A 17,497-nucleotide genomic window follows, 5' to 3' on the forward strand; every position below is an offset into this window, starting at 1 on the left:
AAAAGAGAACCACAAACTGAGGGAAAATATGAGATTTAATGCCATTATTCATCATGTCACTTTAAAAATATGGAATTGGCCATTTATTTGGAAATATAACAACACTTTATCTGTAATCAAAATAACGTTCCTCTTCAGAATGTACATTAACCGTTATACATTAAGGCAGGTACAGTAAGAAGATTAGAAACCATTTTTTTGCCTTCTAGATGTAGGGAGGAGCACAAAATGAGCTGATTGTAACTGGATTACAATTTAACACTAAAAGTTCACTTTTGCCTTTAGGTTCACAGTCTCAAAAGGAAAGTCATCTTTCTAAACAGATACGGTTTCTCTATATAGAAAAGTGCCACAGGAAGCCTGTTGTACTGGGAGCAGCTTGGAGCTTGTGCTGAGCAGTAACATCTTTGGTTTCACAGAAGAATCTTGTAGTAATCGTCCTTGTAGCTGTACAAAACCACCACAGCAGCCCTGCAAAGACAACACACTCATTAAGTCCCAATACCAAAGCCCATTTCTCAATAACGCAATGTTTGTCCAAACAACTGCAAGTGGCCATTAGCAGGCTATGTTGAAGTACGCGCAGCATACAAACTATTATAAACACCTGCTCTTTCCATGGCAGAATGACCAGGTGAAAGCTATGATCCCTTATTGATGATGTCACCTGATAAATCCCCTTCAAATCAGTCTCGATGAAGGGGAGGTGACAGGTTAAAGAAGGATTTTTAAGTCTTGAGACCTGGATTGTGTATGTTTACCATTCAGAAGGTGAATGGGCAAGACAAAAGATTTAAGTGACTTTGAACGGGGTATGATAGTAGGTGCCAGGTGCACCGGTTTGTGTCAAGAACTGCAACACTGCTGGGTTTCTCACGCTCAACATTGTGTATCTAGAATGGTCCACCATCCAAAGGACATCCAGCCAACTTGACAACTGTGGGAAGTAGTGTGTTCAACATGGACCAGAATCCCTGTGGAACGCTTTTGACACCATGTAGAGTCCTTGCCCCGACGAATAGATGCTGTTCTGAGTTAGGTGTTCTTAATGTTTTGTACTCTCTGTGTATACATTTCCACATGTAAAGGGAATGCATAACAATTGCTATGGACATCAACGACAAAACAACATAACCTATAACTGCTATCTTGTGAAAGCCTACCACACCAGGGACAGTTGGTTTGGTAAGTTTTAACTGGCCGGCTCATTGTGGAAAAACAGCCCAATTGGACTATTCTTATTTCATTGTCACCATCATTATTGGCCCTTTCTTTTCATTCTTTCACAGGGTATTTCAGATGATCTGGCAGGCAGCGAGTTACGAGTCTGTTTTCAAGTAAATGAAAGAGTGGCTGTAGCTGGTGCTCAATGACTGCAGGGCCATATGGGCAGAGTAGTATATAGGCACGTTGCAGCCAGGCGACTGTTTACTACTGTGGCCTTTGGACCACTTTCAGTGCCGTCAGAAAGTATTCCTACCCGTTGACGTATTCCACATTTTGTTGTGTTACAGCCTGAATTCAAAATTGATTACATTTTTTTCTTCCCCCTCACCCGTCTAAACACAATACCCAAACAATGACAAAGTGAAAACATGTTTCAGACATTTTTGCAAACACCCGAGTGAATGCTTTGTAGAAGCACCGTCGGCAGCGATTACAGCTGTACGTCTTTCTGGGTAAGTCTAAGAGATTTCCCCACCTGGATAGTGCAACATTTTAGTTATTGTCCTTCTGAAAGGTGAATTCATCTCCAACTGTCTGGTGGAAAGCAGACTGAACAAGTTTTCATCTAAGATTTTGTCTGTGCCAATCTCCATTCCATTTCTTTTTTATCCTGAAAAACTGCTCAGTCCTTAACAATTACAAACACACCCATAACATGATGCAGCTACCACTACACTTTAAAATATGGGCTGTGGTACTCAGTAATGTGTTGTATTGGACTTGCACCAAACATAAGACTTTGTATTCAGGACAAAAAGTTAATTGCGGGGTACAGAGATGAGGTGGTCATTTAAAAATCATGTTAAACACTATTATTGCACACAGAGTGAGTCCGTGGCAACTTGTGACTTGTTAAGCAAATTTGTACTCCTGAACTTATTTAGGATTGCTATAACTAAGAGGTTGAATACTTATTGACTGAAGACATTTCAGCTTTTCATTTTTTAGTAAAAATGTTGAAAAACACAAGTCCACTTTGACATTATGGGGTATTGTGGTTAGGCCAGTGACAAAAAAATAATGTATTCATTTTAAATTCAGGCTGTAACACAACAAAATGTGGAATAAATCAAGGGGTGTGAATACCTTCTCAAGGCACTGAATCTGGCCCTTTCAGTCACCTAGTTCAAGTGAAAACAAACACATAAATCCCACTGTGAATATCTCCATTGTTAGCAAATTACGGTAATTTATCAGTAAACACTTTCCCCTCATCGGTGAATGAGACACACAGGAGATTAAAACCAACTGCTCTGGATGGTTAATGAAGAGCCCTGAAAGCGCCAGAGAAATGGGCTCTTGCTTTCTTCTGTGTCATCTCCATTCATGAAGGCATCTAAATAAAACTAGGCAGAGAAAACCAAAAATGGAGAGGCTTTAGCCCAGTCTTTGAGCAGGGCTATAGGTAGCGAGGCTGATATTAGCCCAGTCCCCTGTACAGACAGCCTGCAGTGGAGCTTTAACTGTGCCTGTGACCTGGCCCAGGGCTATGGGTGTCACTCACAATGGAGAAACTCAGACAGCAGTCAGACAGACAGGACAAATCCTTACCCCAAATGGAAATCTGATCATCTGAGGAATTGGTGGTGTTTTATAGACTGTAATTATCTCTGATCTGCTCTGTTTGAAGAGTTGATTGACATCCACACACCTGGAGTGTGGGCTGGGGACCCGGAGTGTGGGCTGGGGACCTGGAGTGTGGGCTGGGGACCTGGAGTGTGGGCTGGGGTTTCTGGTGTTTGCCGGTCATAAAAGGAAGTCTGGTTTTTAAAGGACCTTTAATGCTCTCAACCGTTTTCCTCAGGTTTCATGATTTTTTAAAATAAAAGTCAGAACCTGGGAGCGCCCAGAGGGTCATGGGGTCATGGGGTCTACTGCCCTGCTCTCACACTCTCGCTGGCCTGGGTTTGCCTGCCCTGGAACACACAGGGCCTGAAAAAAAAACAGCTACGTACCCTTTTAGGATTTTGAAGCAGTGGATCTCCTCACAGATGGACCTGAGATAGCGCTGCTTGGGGAGACGTGACAGCAGATGTTTAACGCTGATGTTCCACTGCTCATCTCCAAACTGGAGAGAAGAGTGGCAGAAAGAGAGAGCGAGAGAGAAACCAGCAATCAGATATTCAACATAGTGGCAGCGATCAAACAAGCAGGGCTGTTTATGTAGGCTGTAGTTACTGTGTCGGAGACTGTGTGTACATTCCCCCCCCATCTGCAGTTACATGGTGGGAAGTATAAAAGATAGATATGCGAGTCCCAGGCCCTCACTGTTCTGTGGGGTAATTAGTCTGTGTGATGCATGATTTCCTGTGAGTCTGGGCACACAAACTGTGTATTGTCATTTGTTTTATACGGCGAAAGTGTTTTCTCTGACACACAAATCCACATGTGTGATGTGAGAGGGGAACTGTATAGGACCACCATTCATTTGGCGCGAGTGTTTGCGTAGTTATGCGACACTGCTTGTGTTCAGAACATGTTTCTTAACACCATATAATTGACATTCTAATTTTTTTTATTTATGAAAGCCAGGGGTTCCTGGTTTCATTTGGCAAGCCCTGCGGTCAGGAGTTTGGAATGTTAGTCTACACTTTGTCCCAGCTGGTAACTTGTGGTGTTTGTGCGAGGGGGACAGGGCAGGTGACCTAAAGGTTCCTGGCAGGACTGCTGGCGGAGGACAGGGTGAAGGTATCAAGGAAGGAAACAGGACTTCCTTCCTCCTCTATCCTGCCAAGATATCCTTTATTGACTGTTTCAGATAGGTCATGATAAGCAGAGCTGGGTACAGACCTCCAATGACAGGAAGTTGATGAGAGTTGCCTTCGGGAGTTCCACCTGGGACGGAACAGAGGGAGGTGCGTTAAGACTCCAAAGACAATGGATGTTATCGCACCATGTACTCCCAGACCACACTGTACATAGCATGTTGTCTGTTTTCTAAAGGAAGTAAATGTAACCACAGCAACCAAATAAACTATAAATATCAAGAAGCATTGCACAGTGGCAACAAAAAACAGAAGGTTCAGTTCCTTCAGCTAAAGGCGATGGAGTTCATTTGCACACTGTGCTGTATCGATTTAGTCTGTGAGCAGAACATTGCCTCATTCATGGTGCTCTCACCACCACTAAGGGCACTACTGTAAAGGTCCCTCGCAGGAAATCATAGAACCATCAGCTTATGTTCCATCTATGCCTTTATATTATATTTTGAGAAAATTGCATTTCTCTTTAGTTAGAGGTATTACCTATGACAGGCAGGTAGGATTACTGATGACGTGGTCTGGAGGCAGACTTCTAGCTCTGAGTAAATACATACCGGCATCAAGGCGATTATGTCTGTAATGTTTCAAATTCAATACCTCACGCTCCAGCATCTAGCCTCTAACTCTGATGGGAACCAGACACAAACATATGGAATGACAAATGTATTTGGAGTATGTCGTATCAGTAAATACTACGCTGTATAATTTACTCTGTGAATACCTCCTTTCGAATTGACTCCAAAACCACAAATAAACTAAATATGGTAGCAATTTAGCTCCAAATGACTTGCCCTCTCCTTTTGTTTTCTGTTTATTGTTCTGCGGCAACTGGAATCACTTTGTAGCCATCTACCTCCAGGGGAACTCTAAATCCACACTGCACACCGATGTTTGCTATTATAGCTATCAGCTAACTTCTGTCCTTATTTCACTATTATACACATGGATTCAACAGATAAGATGTGAAGCGGGGGAAACAGAAAATGACTTACAGCCAGAACTTCGATGTCATTGCTCTTGTTCTGTAAATTGCTAGCGAGATAATGCAATCTGGTTTGAATCTGAAAAGAAGAGGGTGAAAAAAAGAGAAAGTGATTTTTCCAATGCAACTGGGAAACAAAAGCCACTTCATCTTCACATGCAGTTGTGCTCCATGTGAGCCAATGCCGTTAAAAACTGGGCTGGCCGCGTGCGTAAAAGCCGTCGTGTTGTCTGGTCTTGACGGATGCCACCGTGCTGAAATGAGACAGAGCTGGGAACCACAGCCAGGGAGAGTTGTGTTGTGGTCGCCTGCGTGACTGGGCTGAGCTCAATCTGTTAAAAAGTTGACTTCGGGACAGGTATGAGTGATCGGCGTGATTGATTGACAGACCTGGGTCTCGTAGCGCCGGAGGACACCTTCTCTGGTGAGATAAGTAACACCTTGATGTTACTGGAGGCGCTGCTCCCGTGCTGCTCTGACGATCCTGTCAAGTCACAGCACGTACACACACACACACACACACACACACACACACACACACACACACACACACACACACACACACACACACACACACACACACACACACACACACACACACACACACACACACACACACACACACACACACACACAAACTAATGAGACCATGGGAATATGCCTGAGCTGAGCTCCTCTCTGACTTAGCTGTCAGCCATCTCACACCATCACCCAGACATCAGTAGACTGAGAAGCCATAATTGTTACCCAGACTCATACGGCCATTGTACTGCATTAAGGTTCACATATACTGTGCATGTGAGCTAGAGGTGGTGTGAAATGTAACACCGTCATTAAATCACCTTTCAGCTCACATAGTCACCATTACCCTTTAATTATCCATTCAACACAGCTCTAACACCATGCAGGCGCTCATATGAAATCCAACCCAGAACCAAGTCAATGGTAATGGAGGGTCATCCCTGTATACAGGGTGGAGAAGAAGGCTGTTCAACCGTACCTGAGGCATTGACGAGTGACCCCTTGGTGTTCTGAAGAGCGACCGTCTCAGAGGCTTCCCTGTTGGAGGAGAGACAAAACAGCTGTATGAGTCTCATTCCCCAACAACACTGAAAGTCTATTACAGAGTTTGTGCGTGGGTTAATAAACCGCTTTGTCACCGGATATTTCTCTCCTCAAAGAATTTGGTCCGACATTTCTGAACAATGTGGTCCACAAGGTCAGACTCTGGAATCCTCTTCTCTGACTGCTTTTCCTTCTCAAAAGGACTTGACCTGGGGACACACGGGGGACAGGGAGGGGAAATCAGACCTGCTTCCAACACAAAACGTTCACTCTAAATTCTTATTTTTCACATCAAACTAATGTACAGTGCCTTGCGAAAGTATTCGGCCCCCTTGAACTTTGCGACCTTTTGCCACATTTCAGGCTTCAAACATAAAGATATAAAATTGTATTTTTTTGTGAAGAATCAACAACAAGTGGGACACAATCATGAAGTGTAACGATATTTATTGGATATTTCAAACTTCTTTAACAATGCAAAAACTGAAAAATTGGGTGTGCTAAATTATTCAGCCCCTTTACTTTCAGTGCAGCAAACTCTCTCCAGAAGTTCAGTGAGGATCCTTGAATGATCCAATGTTGACCTAAATGACTAATGATGAAAAATACAATCCACCTGTGTGTAATCAAGTCTCCGTATAAATGCACCTGCACTGTGATAGTCTCAGAGGTCCGTTAAAAGCGCAGAGAGCATCATGAAGAACAAGGAACACACCAGGCAGGTCCGAGATACTGTTGTGAAGAAGTTTAAAGCCGGATTTGGATACAAAAGATTTCCCAAGCTTTAAACATCCCAAGGAGCACTGTGCAAGCGATAATATTGAAATGGAAGGAGTATCAGACCACTGCATATCTACCAAGACCTGGCCGTCCCTCTAAACTTTCAGCTCATACAAGGAGAAGACTGATCAGAGATGCAGCCAAGAGGCCCATGATCACTCTGGATGAACTGCAGAGATCTACAGCTGAGTTGGGAGACTCTGTCCATAGGACAACAATCAGTCGTATATTGCACAAAGATATCCATAAAAAGTGTCGTTTAAAGTTTGCCACAAGCCACCTGGGAGACACAACAAAAATGTGGAAGAAGGTGCTCTGGCCAGATGAAACCAAAATTGAACTTTTTGGCAACAATGCAAAACGTTATGTTTGGCGTAAAAGCAACACAGCTCATCACCCTGAACACACCATCCCCACTGTCAAACATGGTGGTGGCAGCATCATGGTTTGGGCCTGCTTTTCTTTAGCAGGAACAGGGAAGATGGTTAAAATTGATGGGAAGATGGATGGAGCCAAATACAGGACCATTCTGGAACCTGATGGAGTCTGCAAAAGACCTGAGACTGGGACGGAGATTTGTCTTCCAACAAGACAATGATTTTTCTTCCAACAAGACAATGATCCAAAACATAAAGCAAAATCTACAATGGAATGGTTCTGAAATAAACATATTCAGGTGTTAGAATGGCCAAGTCAAAGTCCAGACCTGAATCCAATCGAGAATCTGTGGAAAGAACTGAAAACTGCTGTTCACAAATGTTCTCCATCCAACCTCACTGAGCTCGAGCTGTTTTGCAAGGAGGAATGGGAAAAAATGTCAGTCTCTCGATGTGCAAAACTGATAGACATACCCCAAGCGACTTACAGCTGTAATCGCAGCAAAAGCTGGCGCTACAAAGTATTAACTTAAGGGGAAAGTAAAGGGGCTGAATAATATTGCACGCCCAATTTTTCAGTTTTTGAATTGTTAAAAGTTTGAAATATCCAATAAATGTCGTTCCACTTCATGATTGTGTCCCACTTGTTGTTGATTCTTCACAAAAAAAATACAGTTTTATATCTTTATGTTTGAAGCCTGAAATGTGGCAAAAGGTCGCAAAGTTCAAGGGGGCCGAATACTTTCGCAAGGCACTGTATACGTCAAACCATTTGGAATTCATATCAAGACCATTTACATGCACTAAGCTAACAGCACAGGTGCAGTCCAATTATTGTACAAGTAGGAGAAGTTGCCAATAAAGGCAAATTACATTTCAGACTACGTAGTTAGATGCTGGCCCAGAGAATGATTCAAAGTGCTGCATTCCAGCCAGTACTTAGAATCATATACAGTTATAGTAAAGAACCGTTACTATGTAAAGAGCTTGGAGCATCTGGAAAAGCGCTATATAAATCCATTTTCATTATGATTACCTTGATGTAGTTCCCGTCATGCAGGTGATGCAGGTGATGCCACCCTGTCTACAGTGCTCCAGCATAGTCTCCTGGGACTGAACACAATCAGACACAGAGGGGAACAAGAAGCACTAACACCAAAGCCATACTTTGTACTAATTCTAGAATTACAGTTACATAGCATTGATTAAATATTCCCTATGTAATGTTAAATGCTATGTAAATATTCCCTATGTAATGTTAAATGCTATGTAAATATTCCCTATGTAATGTTAAATGCTATGTAAATATTCCCTATGTAATGTTAAATGCTATGTAAATATTCCCTATGTAATGTTAAATAGGGAGCGTACATGGCTGCCATAGAACGTGTGGCTCAGTTGGTAGAGAAAGCCCTTGCAACGCCAGGGTTGTGTGTTCAACTCCCATGGGGGACTAATACGGGGGGGGGGGGGATACACAAAATGTATGCTCTCGCTACTGTAAGTCACTTTGCTAAAATGTCAAATACATCATAATGCTCATTTGGGGTAAGGATTTGTCCTGTCTGTCTGACTGCCGACAGACTGCTGTCTGAGTTTCTCCATTGTGAGTGACACCCAGAGCCCTGGGCCAGGTCACAGGCACCGTTAAAGCTCCACTGCAGGCTGTCTGTACAGGGGACTGGGCTAATATCAGCCTCGCTACCTATAGCCCTGCTCAAAGACTGGGCTAAAGCCTCTCCATTTTTGGTTTTCTCTGCCTAGTTTTATTTAGATGCTCAGAACAAGGAGCCTATGTTGGATTTGATGGATGTTCTCTTTCATGAATGGAGATGACAAAGAAGAAAGCAAGAGCCCATTTCTCTGGCGCTTTCAGGGCTCTTCATCAACCATCCAGAGCAGTTGGTTTTAATCTCCTGTGTGTCTCATTCACCGATGAGGGGAAAGTGTTTACTGATAAATTACCGTAATTTGCTAACAGTGGAGATATTCACAGTGGGTTTTATGTGTTTGATTATTTTCGCTTAAACTAGGTGACTGAGCATTATTCAGTTTTGTAGTATTTTTTTATATTCCTCACGTAATGTTAATTGAGAGCTAACATGGCTGCCATAGAATGTAAACGTGTCATGTAAATGCATCATAATGCAGAAACCACATCGGTCCTACTCTAGACGCCTCTGATTGGTCCTACTCTAGACGCCTCTGATTGGTCCTACTCTAGACGCCTCTGATTGGTCCTAATCTAGACGCCTCTGATTGGTCCTACTCTAGATGGCTGTAGAAGGAAAACACTACTTTCTAATAGCCAAGTGTAAAAACAGTCCATCCTGCTCCCAAGAAGATCACAATGGGCTCCAGATCCTGCAACCCATTTCTAGACCCAGACTAACATTTACAGTAACTGCTACTGATCTCGCCATCACGGTTGACAACTCCATTGTGTCCTCCTCCCAGAGCGCTAAGAACCTTGGCGTGATCCTGGACAACACCCTGTCGTTCTCAACTACATTTACATTTACATTTAAGTCATCAAGGCGGTGGCCCGTTCCTGTAGGTTCATGCTCTACAACATCCGCAGAGTACGACCCTGCCTCACACAGGAAGCGGCGCAGGTCCTAATCCAGGCACTTGTCATCTCCCGTCTGGATTACTGCAACTCGCTGTTGGCTGGGCTCCCTGCCTGTGCCATTAAACCCCTACAACTCATCCAGAACGCCGCAGCCCGTCTGGTGTTCAACCTTCCCAAGTTCTCTCACGTCACCCCGCTCCTCCGCTCTCTCCACTGGCTTCCAGTTGAAGCTCGCATCCGCTACAAGACCATGGTGCTTGCCTACGGAGCTGTGAGGGGAACGGCACCTCAGTACCTCCAGGCTCTGATCAGGCCCTACACCCAAACAAGGGCACTGCGTTCATCCACCTCTGGCCTGCTCGCCTCCCTACCACTGAGGAAGTACAGTTCCCGCTCAGCCCAGTCAAAACTGTTCGCTGCTCTGGCCCCCCAATGGTGGAACAAACTCCCTCACGACGCCAGGACAGCGGAGTCAATCACCACCTTCCGGAGACACCTGAAACCCCACCTCTTTAAGGAATACCTAGGATAGGATAAAGTAATCCTTCTCACCCCCCCCTTTAAGATTTAGATGCACTATTGTAAAGTGACTGTTCCACTGGATGTCATAAGGTGAATGCACCAATTTGTAAGTCGCTCTGGATAAGAGCGTCTGCTAAATGACTTAAATGTAAATGTACTATGTGGATTAACCAAATGTATGGTTTAGGTGAACTTGAACCTGCCTTGCATGTTATTACACAACATGTGCTTGCTATAGGTGTTGTGGTTACAGTGAGCAAGTGGACCCCTTTAGCACTATACAGTATATTATTTAACTAGGCAAGTCAGTTAAGAACAAATTCTTATTTACAATGATGGCCTACCCCAGTCAAACCCTAACCCCGAACGATGCTGAGCCAATTGTGCGCCGCCCTACAGGACTCCCAATCACGGCCGGTTATGATACAGCCTCGAACCGAACCAGGGTCTGTAGTGATGCCTTTAGCACAGATGCAGTGTCTCTGACCGCTGCGCCACTCGAGGATAAGCCCGACCTCAGTCCCATGTTTCTCATGTACGATGACAGTGGGATTATGGGAAAAGTAGTTTGATGTGATGTGTTTAGTAAAAGGTGGGCTGTCTGTCTAAGAGTATGAGTTGGAAGCAGTCCTGGTGGTTTAGGGGTGTATTAAAAGCTGGGTTCAGGCAGATTTCAGTGGCTCTCCTATGGCTCATCAGTTCCTGTGAAAACAGAGAGCGTGTGCCGTACGTTTGGACAACAGGATTGGAATGTTAAAAATAAAACTACTCCCCCATTTCACACATGTCAGAGCGGGTGCTGTGGCAAGGATAGGAGAGAGAGAACAGGGATGGCTGAGATACCACTGGGCCATGGAAGCGTACGGTCTGGATAATTAAATGTGTGCTGGTGAAATGCTTCACTTGTGCCTCAAATTCCTCCGGAGCGGCGGAGTTTTGCTTGGAACGGAAAGCTGCTCTGCCCAGTGCCCAAACCTGGGCCTGTCCAGGTAGTGCAGTCACCTGTGGCTGTGTGTGAGCAGCAGAGCGGATTTATCCTAATCAAATACAGCCAGACATGTTTCCTCCGGCAGGCAGAGCTGGGTCAGACCAGAACAGTAGACTACTGAGGATCAATCTCCGTGCTGTATATCACCTCTGCTCTGCTCTCCAGCAGTCTCACTCCCCCACCAGCTTCCTCACAGCGGCTCTATCACTGAGACAGACAGAGAGGGCCAACCAGCTTTCTGCCATATGCCTCCCAGGTGACCGCATGTGGAAAGGGTTGACCATATTTGTCTAGTAAAAGCTAGAAAGGCATTTATTTCACTGTACTTGTGCACGTGACAGAACGTGAAACAAGACCCAACGAAAATAAAGTGGAACCATCTCCAGGCGATAAATGAGCACTTACTGGAGATTTGACCAGTAAAAGCAGTGCATGTGAAAGGGGTTAACATTAGACCATGAGGAAGGCGTCCTTTACAACTCTGATGTGTTGGACCGACATGCTGTCTCTCTCCTGCAGAGCTGTGTGAGCTCAGACAAAGCTACGTTTTGAATTGCGGCTGGGAGGTCAGGGGGATAGAGTTGAGCAATCAGTGATGTTATAGAGTTTGCGATGGGACAACAAGAGAGCAAATGAAAAAGTAGAGAGGGAGGATACTAGAGGGTAAGAGGGAGTGAGAAAGGGTGAACGTAAGAGGGCAGGGGGAGGAGAGCAGTCGGCTGCACGCTCTGCCAGAGGGACACACACAGACACCTCCTGGCCTGAGATCAGGCCGTCACGTAAACATGAAGAATGTGAGAGGCATGGCCCAGTACAGTGACACGACACCAGTCACATTCACCAGGGTGATAACTACACAGCAACACTTCTCAGGTTAGAGTTGGTCAAGAGACTTCACCTACAAACTGAAAATAAAAACTGCTTATAGAAGTCTTTACAGTAACAGAGATGATGAAAGTCGGCCAAGGAAACAACTGGGCATCGTGTTTCTTAAACGTGATACTCTAACAGACTTATATGAAAGGAAACTCAAAAAGGATCCCGTTTCCCTGAGTGTTTACAGTTCCACATACGGTCAAGGTAAATAACTTCACAGGCAGTTTGGTCCGCCTGTCCATGTGGGGTAGAATAGAATGGTGTCGCCCCCTGTTGGTTAGGTATTGTCACAGCAGAAGGTGCTACGGGCTGCTCATCACTGACCTGTGACACGTCATAGACAATGTCAGTAGAAACACCTGCTGTCCACAGCTTCTGGACCACATTGATGGCTCGGCCCATGGAGATGTGGCATACTGGTACCACCAGCACGTCACACGAACTGATAGAGGGCTAAGAGATGCAGAGAGTTAGGTTAAAACCTGCTCACACACACACACACAGAGAGTTAGGTTAAAACCTGCTCTCTCACACACACACACACACACACACACACACACACACACACACACACACACACACACACACACACACACACACACACACACACACACACACACACACACACACACACACACACACACACACACACACACACAGAGAGTTAAGTTCAAACCTGCTCACACACAGACAGAGTTCCACACACATTCTGAGTTAATTACAGAGGGGTTAGACCCATCAACTGTCATTGTACAGTATAGAAAAATGTGAGCCTTTCCCAAAACAGCAACATTTTAGAGGCTGGATAATAACGGACATGAACTTTAATGGAGGCTCAAAGTAATAAGCCATCATCAAATATGGCCTTCTGTATCTTTGGGTCATTAACACTGATGAATAGTTAATAGTACTCACCGGCTTTTCCATGCTGGCCCGGGCAGGACAGACTTTGTCCAGAGCCAAACTGGCCCCTACTGCCGAAGGGACAGGAGCAGAGGACGCTGGGCCACGGAACTCAAGGATCTACAGGAAGAGTACCCTGATAAGGACTAAACCCTGATAGTTCAACACCTCCAAGGACCTGAGCAGGAGGGTGGTAAGATGGGGACATTACCAGGTGGTCGAATCTCCCTCCTGCAGCCATGATGTCTGGCGCTGCGCGTCTGCGTTTCTTGATGAAGGCCACAAACTGGAAGATCACCCCACAATGGTGTTGCACCTTATAAACCAGACCCAGATTTACCACCACCTACAAGACGCATCTCTGCATGTCTGGCAGACATATCAGTGTGGATGACGGATCACCACCTCAAGCTGAACCTCGGCAAGACGGAGCTGCTCTTCCTCCCGGGGAAGGACTGCCCGTTCCATGATCTCGCCATCACGGTTGACAACTCCATTGTGTCCTCCTCCCAGAGCGCTAAGAACCTTGGCGTGATCCTGGACAACACCCTGTCGTTCTCAACTAACATCAAGGCGGTGGCCCGTTCCTGTAGGTTCATGCTCTACAACATCCGCAGAGTACGACCCTGCCTCACACAGGAAGCGGCGCAGGTCCTAATCCAGGCACTTGTCATCTCCCGTCTGGATTACTGCAACTCGCTGTTGGCTGGGCTCCCTGCCTGTGCCATTAAACCCCTACAACTCATCCAGAACGCCGCAGCCCGTCTGGTGTTCAACCTTCCCAAGTTCTCTCACGTCACCCCGCTCCTCCGCTCTCTCCACTGGCTTCCAGTTGTAGCTCGCATCCGCTACAAGACCATGGTGCTTGCCTACGGAGCTGTGAGGGGAACGGCACCTCAGTACCTCCAGGCTCTGATCAGGCCCTACACCCAATCAAGGGCACTGCGTTCATCCACCTCTGGCCTGCTCGCCTCCCTACCACTGAGGAAGTTCAGTTCCCGCTCAGCCCAGTCAAAACTGTTCGCTGCTCTGGCCCCCCCAATGGTGGAACAAACTCCCTCACGTCGCCAGGACAGCGGAGTCAATCACCACCTTCCGGAGACACCTGAAACCCCACCTCTTTAAGGAATACCTAGGATAGGATAAAGTAATCCTTCTCACCCCCCCCCCCCTTAAAAGATTTAGATGCACTATTGTAAAGTGGCTGTTCCACTGGATGTCATAAGGTGAATGCACCAATTTGTAAGTCGTTCTGGATAAGAGCGTCTGCTAAATGACTTAAATGTAAATGTAAATGTAAGACACACAAATATGAGAATCAATCAATCTAGAAATCCACAGGAAAACACACGCAATGCCATTCTCTTTATACACCAGACTGAGTAAAAGTTAGGAAGTGGGAGATCTACCTGTAGCTTGACTCCCAGGCTCCTGAGCAGGCCAGTGAGTTCCTCCAGGTCTTTAAGGCCCTTCTTTGCCAGCTGGGTGACTGCAGTCTTCTGTTTGGTCAGAGAGGTGATGAGGGGGACCAGGTCCTGCAGGTCTCCTTTCTGCTCTATGTATTTATACAGAGTCTGCAACTGACAGGGAGAGACAGAAAACATCAGACACAGAAAATACATTCTGTGGTTAAGAGCAAGGCAATGTTCAAGAAAGGCGGACCCTGAGCAGAGAAAAGTCGAGACACTGATGAATTCACCAGACCGGTCGTAAGCACCAGAGGCCAGAGACAACAGGAGGTACTTACACTGTTGTTGGACAGGGACAGGTTACAGAACTTGGCCTCCACCTCTCTCCTGGTCAGCTTTTCACTCTATGAACAGAGACAGGATACCATTTTAGAGTTACAGTTGTAGAACAAAGATGTAACAGACAAAACTTATATGCACCACACAATGTGCGCCTGCATGGTGTGTGTTTAACTTGCACATGACGTCCGTGTGCGTAGTACTAACCATGGCGTCACAGAGGATGCTGGATGCGTGGCTTTGTTTGTCCTCGGGGATGCCGCTGTGTTGCAGGACGGCCTTCAGCAGGCTGGTGTGGTTCAGGTAGATGTGGTAGTTCCTCTCCTAACACAACATCCAACAACACACCATTACACCATCCAGCAGCTTCTCTCCTGGTAGAGAGGTTGGTAGTTCCTCACCTAACAGCATCATCAAAACACAATTACAACTGTGCACAATTACAGTCCAACCTCACCCCTAAAGCACTACTGTAGGACTGCTCAGCTGCCCTCTCGTCCAGAGTGACATACATTCTTAAAAGCTTTCACACACACAGAGGTAGACCCTTTTAGAGGGGTCCTGGAGGCATGCTGGTCTTTTAGCAGAGCAAAACAGGCCTGGGTTGGAATGGGTTTGTGCTGGGTGAACTGGGCCTCCTGCACTGTCTAGAACCCAGCGTGTGAACAGGTCTGTGACCAGAGCTAGACAGACACTGGACAGTAGTGTCTGGGCCTGAGACGAGACAGGGAGTGTACTGTAAAGGACAATGTGGTCTGTGACTTTAGCTAGACTGACAGGGGTAGTAACATGGTACGAGGAATTACTAGACGGAGTGGTAACAGTGTGGTACTTGCAGGACACTGAACTCCTGCATCATGTCTGAGATGGTGAAAATGGTCTCAGCGTCAGGCAGCAGGCTATTAGTGACGGGGACAATGACGTCAAAGGAACACTCCAGCAGCTCCCTGGGGTGGGCCCTGTCCAGCTTTCTGGGCCGGAACACACACTCAATGCTCCACCTGCACACTCACACCATTACATTGGAAATAAACACGCTCGATGCTGTACCTACACACACACACACTCACACCATTACAATGGACATAAACACGCTCGATGCTGTACCTACACACACTTACACCATTACATTGGACATAAACACGCTCGATGCTGTATCTACACACACACACACTCACACCATTACAATGGACATAAACACGCTCGATGCTGTATCTACACACACACACTCACACCATTACAATGGACATAAACACGCTCGATGCTGTACCTACACACACACACTCACACCATTACAATGCACATAAACACGCTCGATGCTGTATCTACACACACTCAAACCATTACATTGGACATAAACACGCTCGATGCTGTACCTACACACACACACTCACACCATTACAATTGACATAAACACGCTCGATGCTGTACCTACACACACTCACACCATTACAATTGACATAAACACGCTCGATACTGTATCTACACATACACACTCACACCATTACAATGGACATAAACACGCTCGATGCTGTACCTACACACACACACTCACACCATTACAATGCACATAAACACGCTCGATGCTGTATCTACACACACACACACCATTACATTGGACATAAACACGCTCGATGCTGTATCTACACACACTCACACCATTACAATGGACATAAACACGCTCGATGCTGTATCTACACACACACACCATTACATTACAATGGACATAAACATGCTCGATGCTGTACCTACACACACACACTCACACCATTACAATGGACATAAACACGCTCGATGCTGTATCTACACACACCATTACATTACAATGGACATAAACACGCTCGATGCTGTACCTACACACACTCACACCATTACAATGGACATAAACATGCTCGATGCTGTATCTACACACACACACCATTACATTACAATGGACATAAACACGCTCGATGCTGTATCTACACACACACACCATTACATTACAATGGACATAAACACGCTCGATGCTGTACCTACACACACCACTACATTACAATGGACATAAACACGCTCGATGCTGTACCTACACACACTCACACCATTACAATGGACATAAACACGCTCGATGCTGTATCTACACACACACACCATTACATTACAATGGACATAAACACGCTCGATGCTGTACCTACACACACTCACACCATTACAATGGACATAAACACGCTCGATGCTGTATCTACACACACACACCATTACATTACAATGGACATAAACACGCTCGATGCTGTATCTACACACACCACTACATTACAATGGACATAAACACGCTCGATGCTGTACCTACACACACTCACACCATTACAATGGACATAAACACGCTCGATGCTGTATCTACACACACACACCATTACATTACAATGGACATAAACACGCTCGATGCTGTACCTACACACACTCACACCATTACAATGGACATAAACACGCTCGATGCTGTACCTACACACACTCACACCATTACAATGGACATAAACACGCTCGATGCTGTACCTACACACACTCACACCATTACAATGGACATAAACACGCTCGATGCTGTACCTACACACACTCACACCATTACAATTGACATAAACATGCTCGATGCTGTACCTACACACACACACACACACACACACACACACACACACACACACACACACACACACACACACAC

General features: G+C 45.6%; 1 pseudogene; it reads right to left on the minus strand.

Annotated features, from left to right (window-relative positions):
• Window positions 1-46: 46 nt before the first annotated feature.
• LOC124046925 overlaps window positions 47-17,497 on the minus strand; it is a 32,902-nt pseudogene continuing 15,451 nt past the window's right edge.

Source organism: Oncorhynchus gorbuscha, linkage group LG10, assembly GCF_021184085.1.
Source record: "Oncorhynchus gorbuscha isolate QuinsamMale2020 ecotype Even-year linkage group LG10, OgorEven_v1.0, whole genome shotgun sequence".
Classification (NCBI taxonomy): domain Eukaryota; kingdom Metazoa; phylum Chordata; class Actinopteri; order Salmoniformes; family Salmonidae; genus Oncorhynchus; species Oncorhynchus gorbuscha.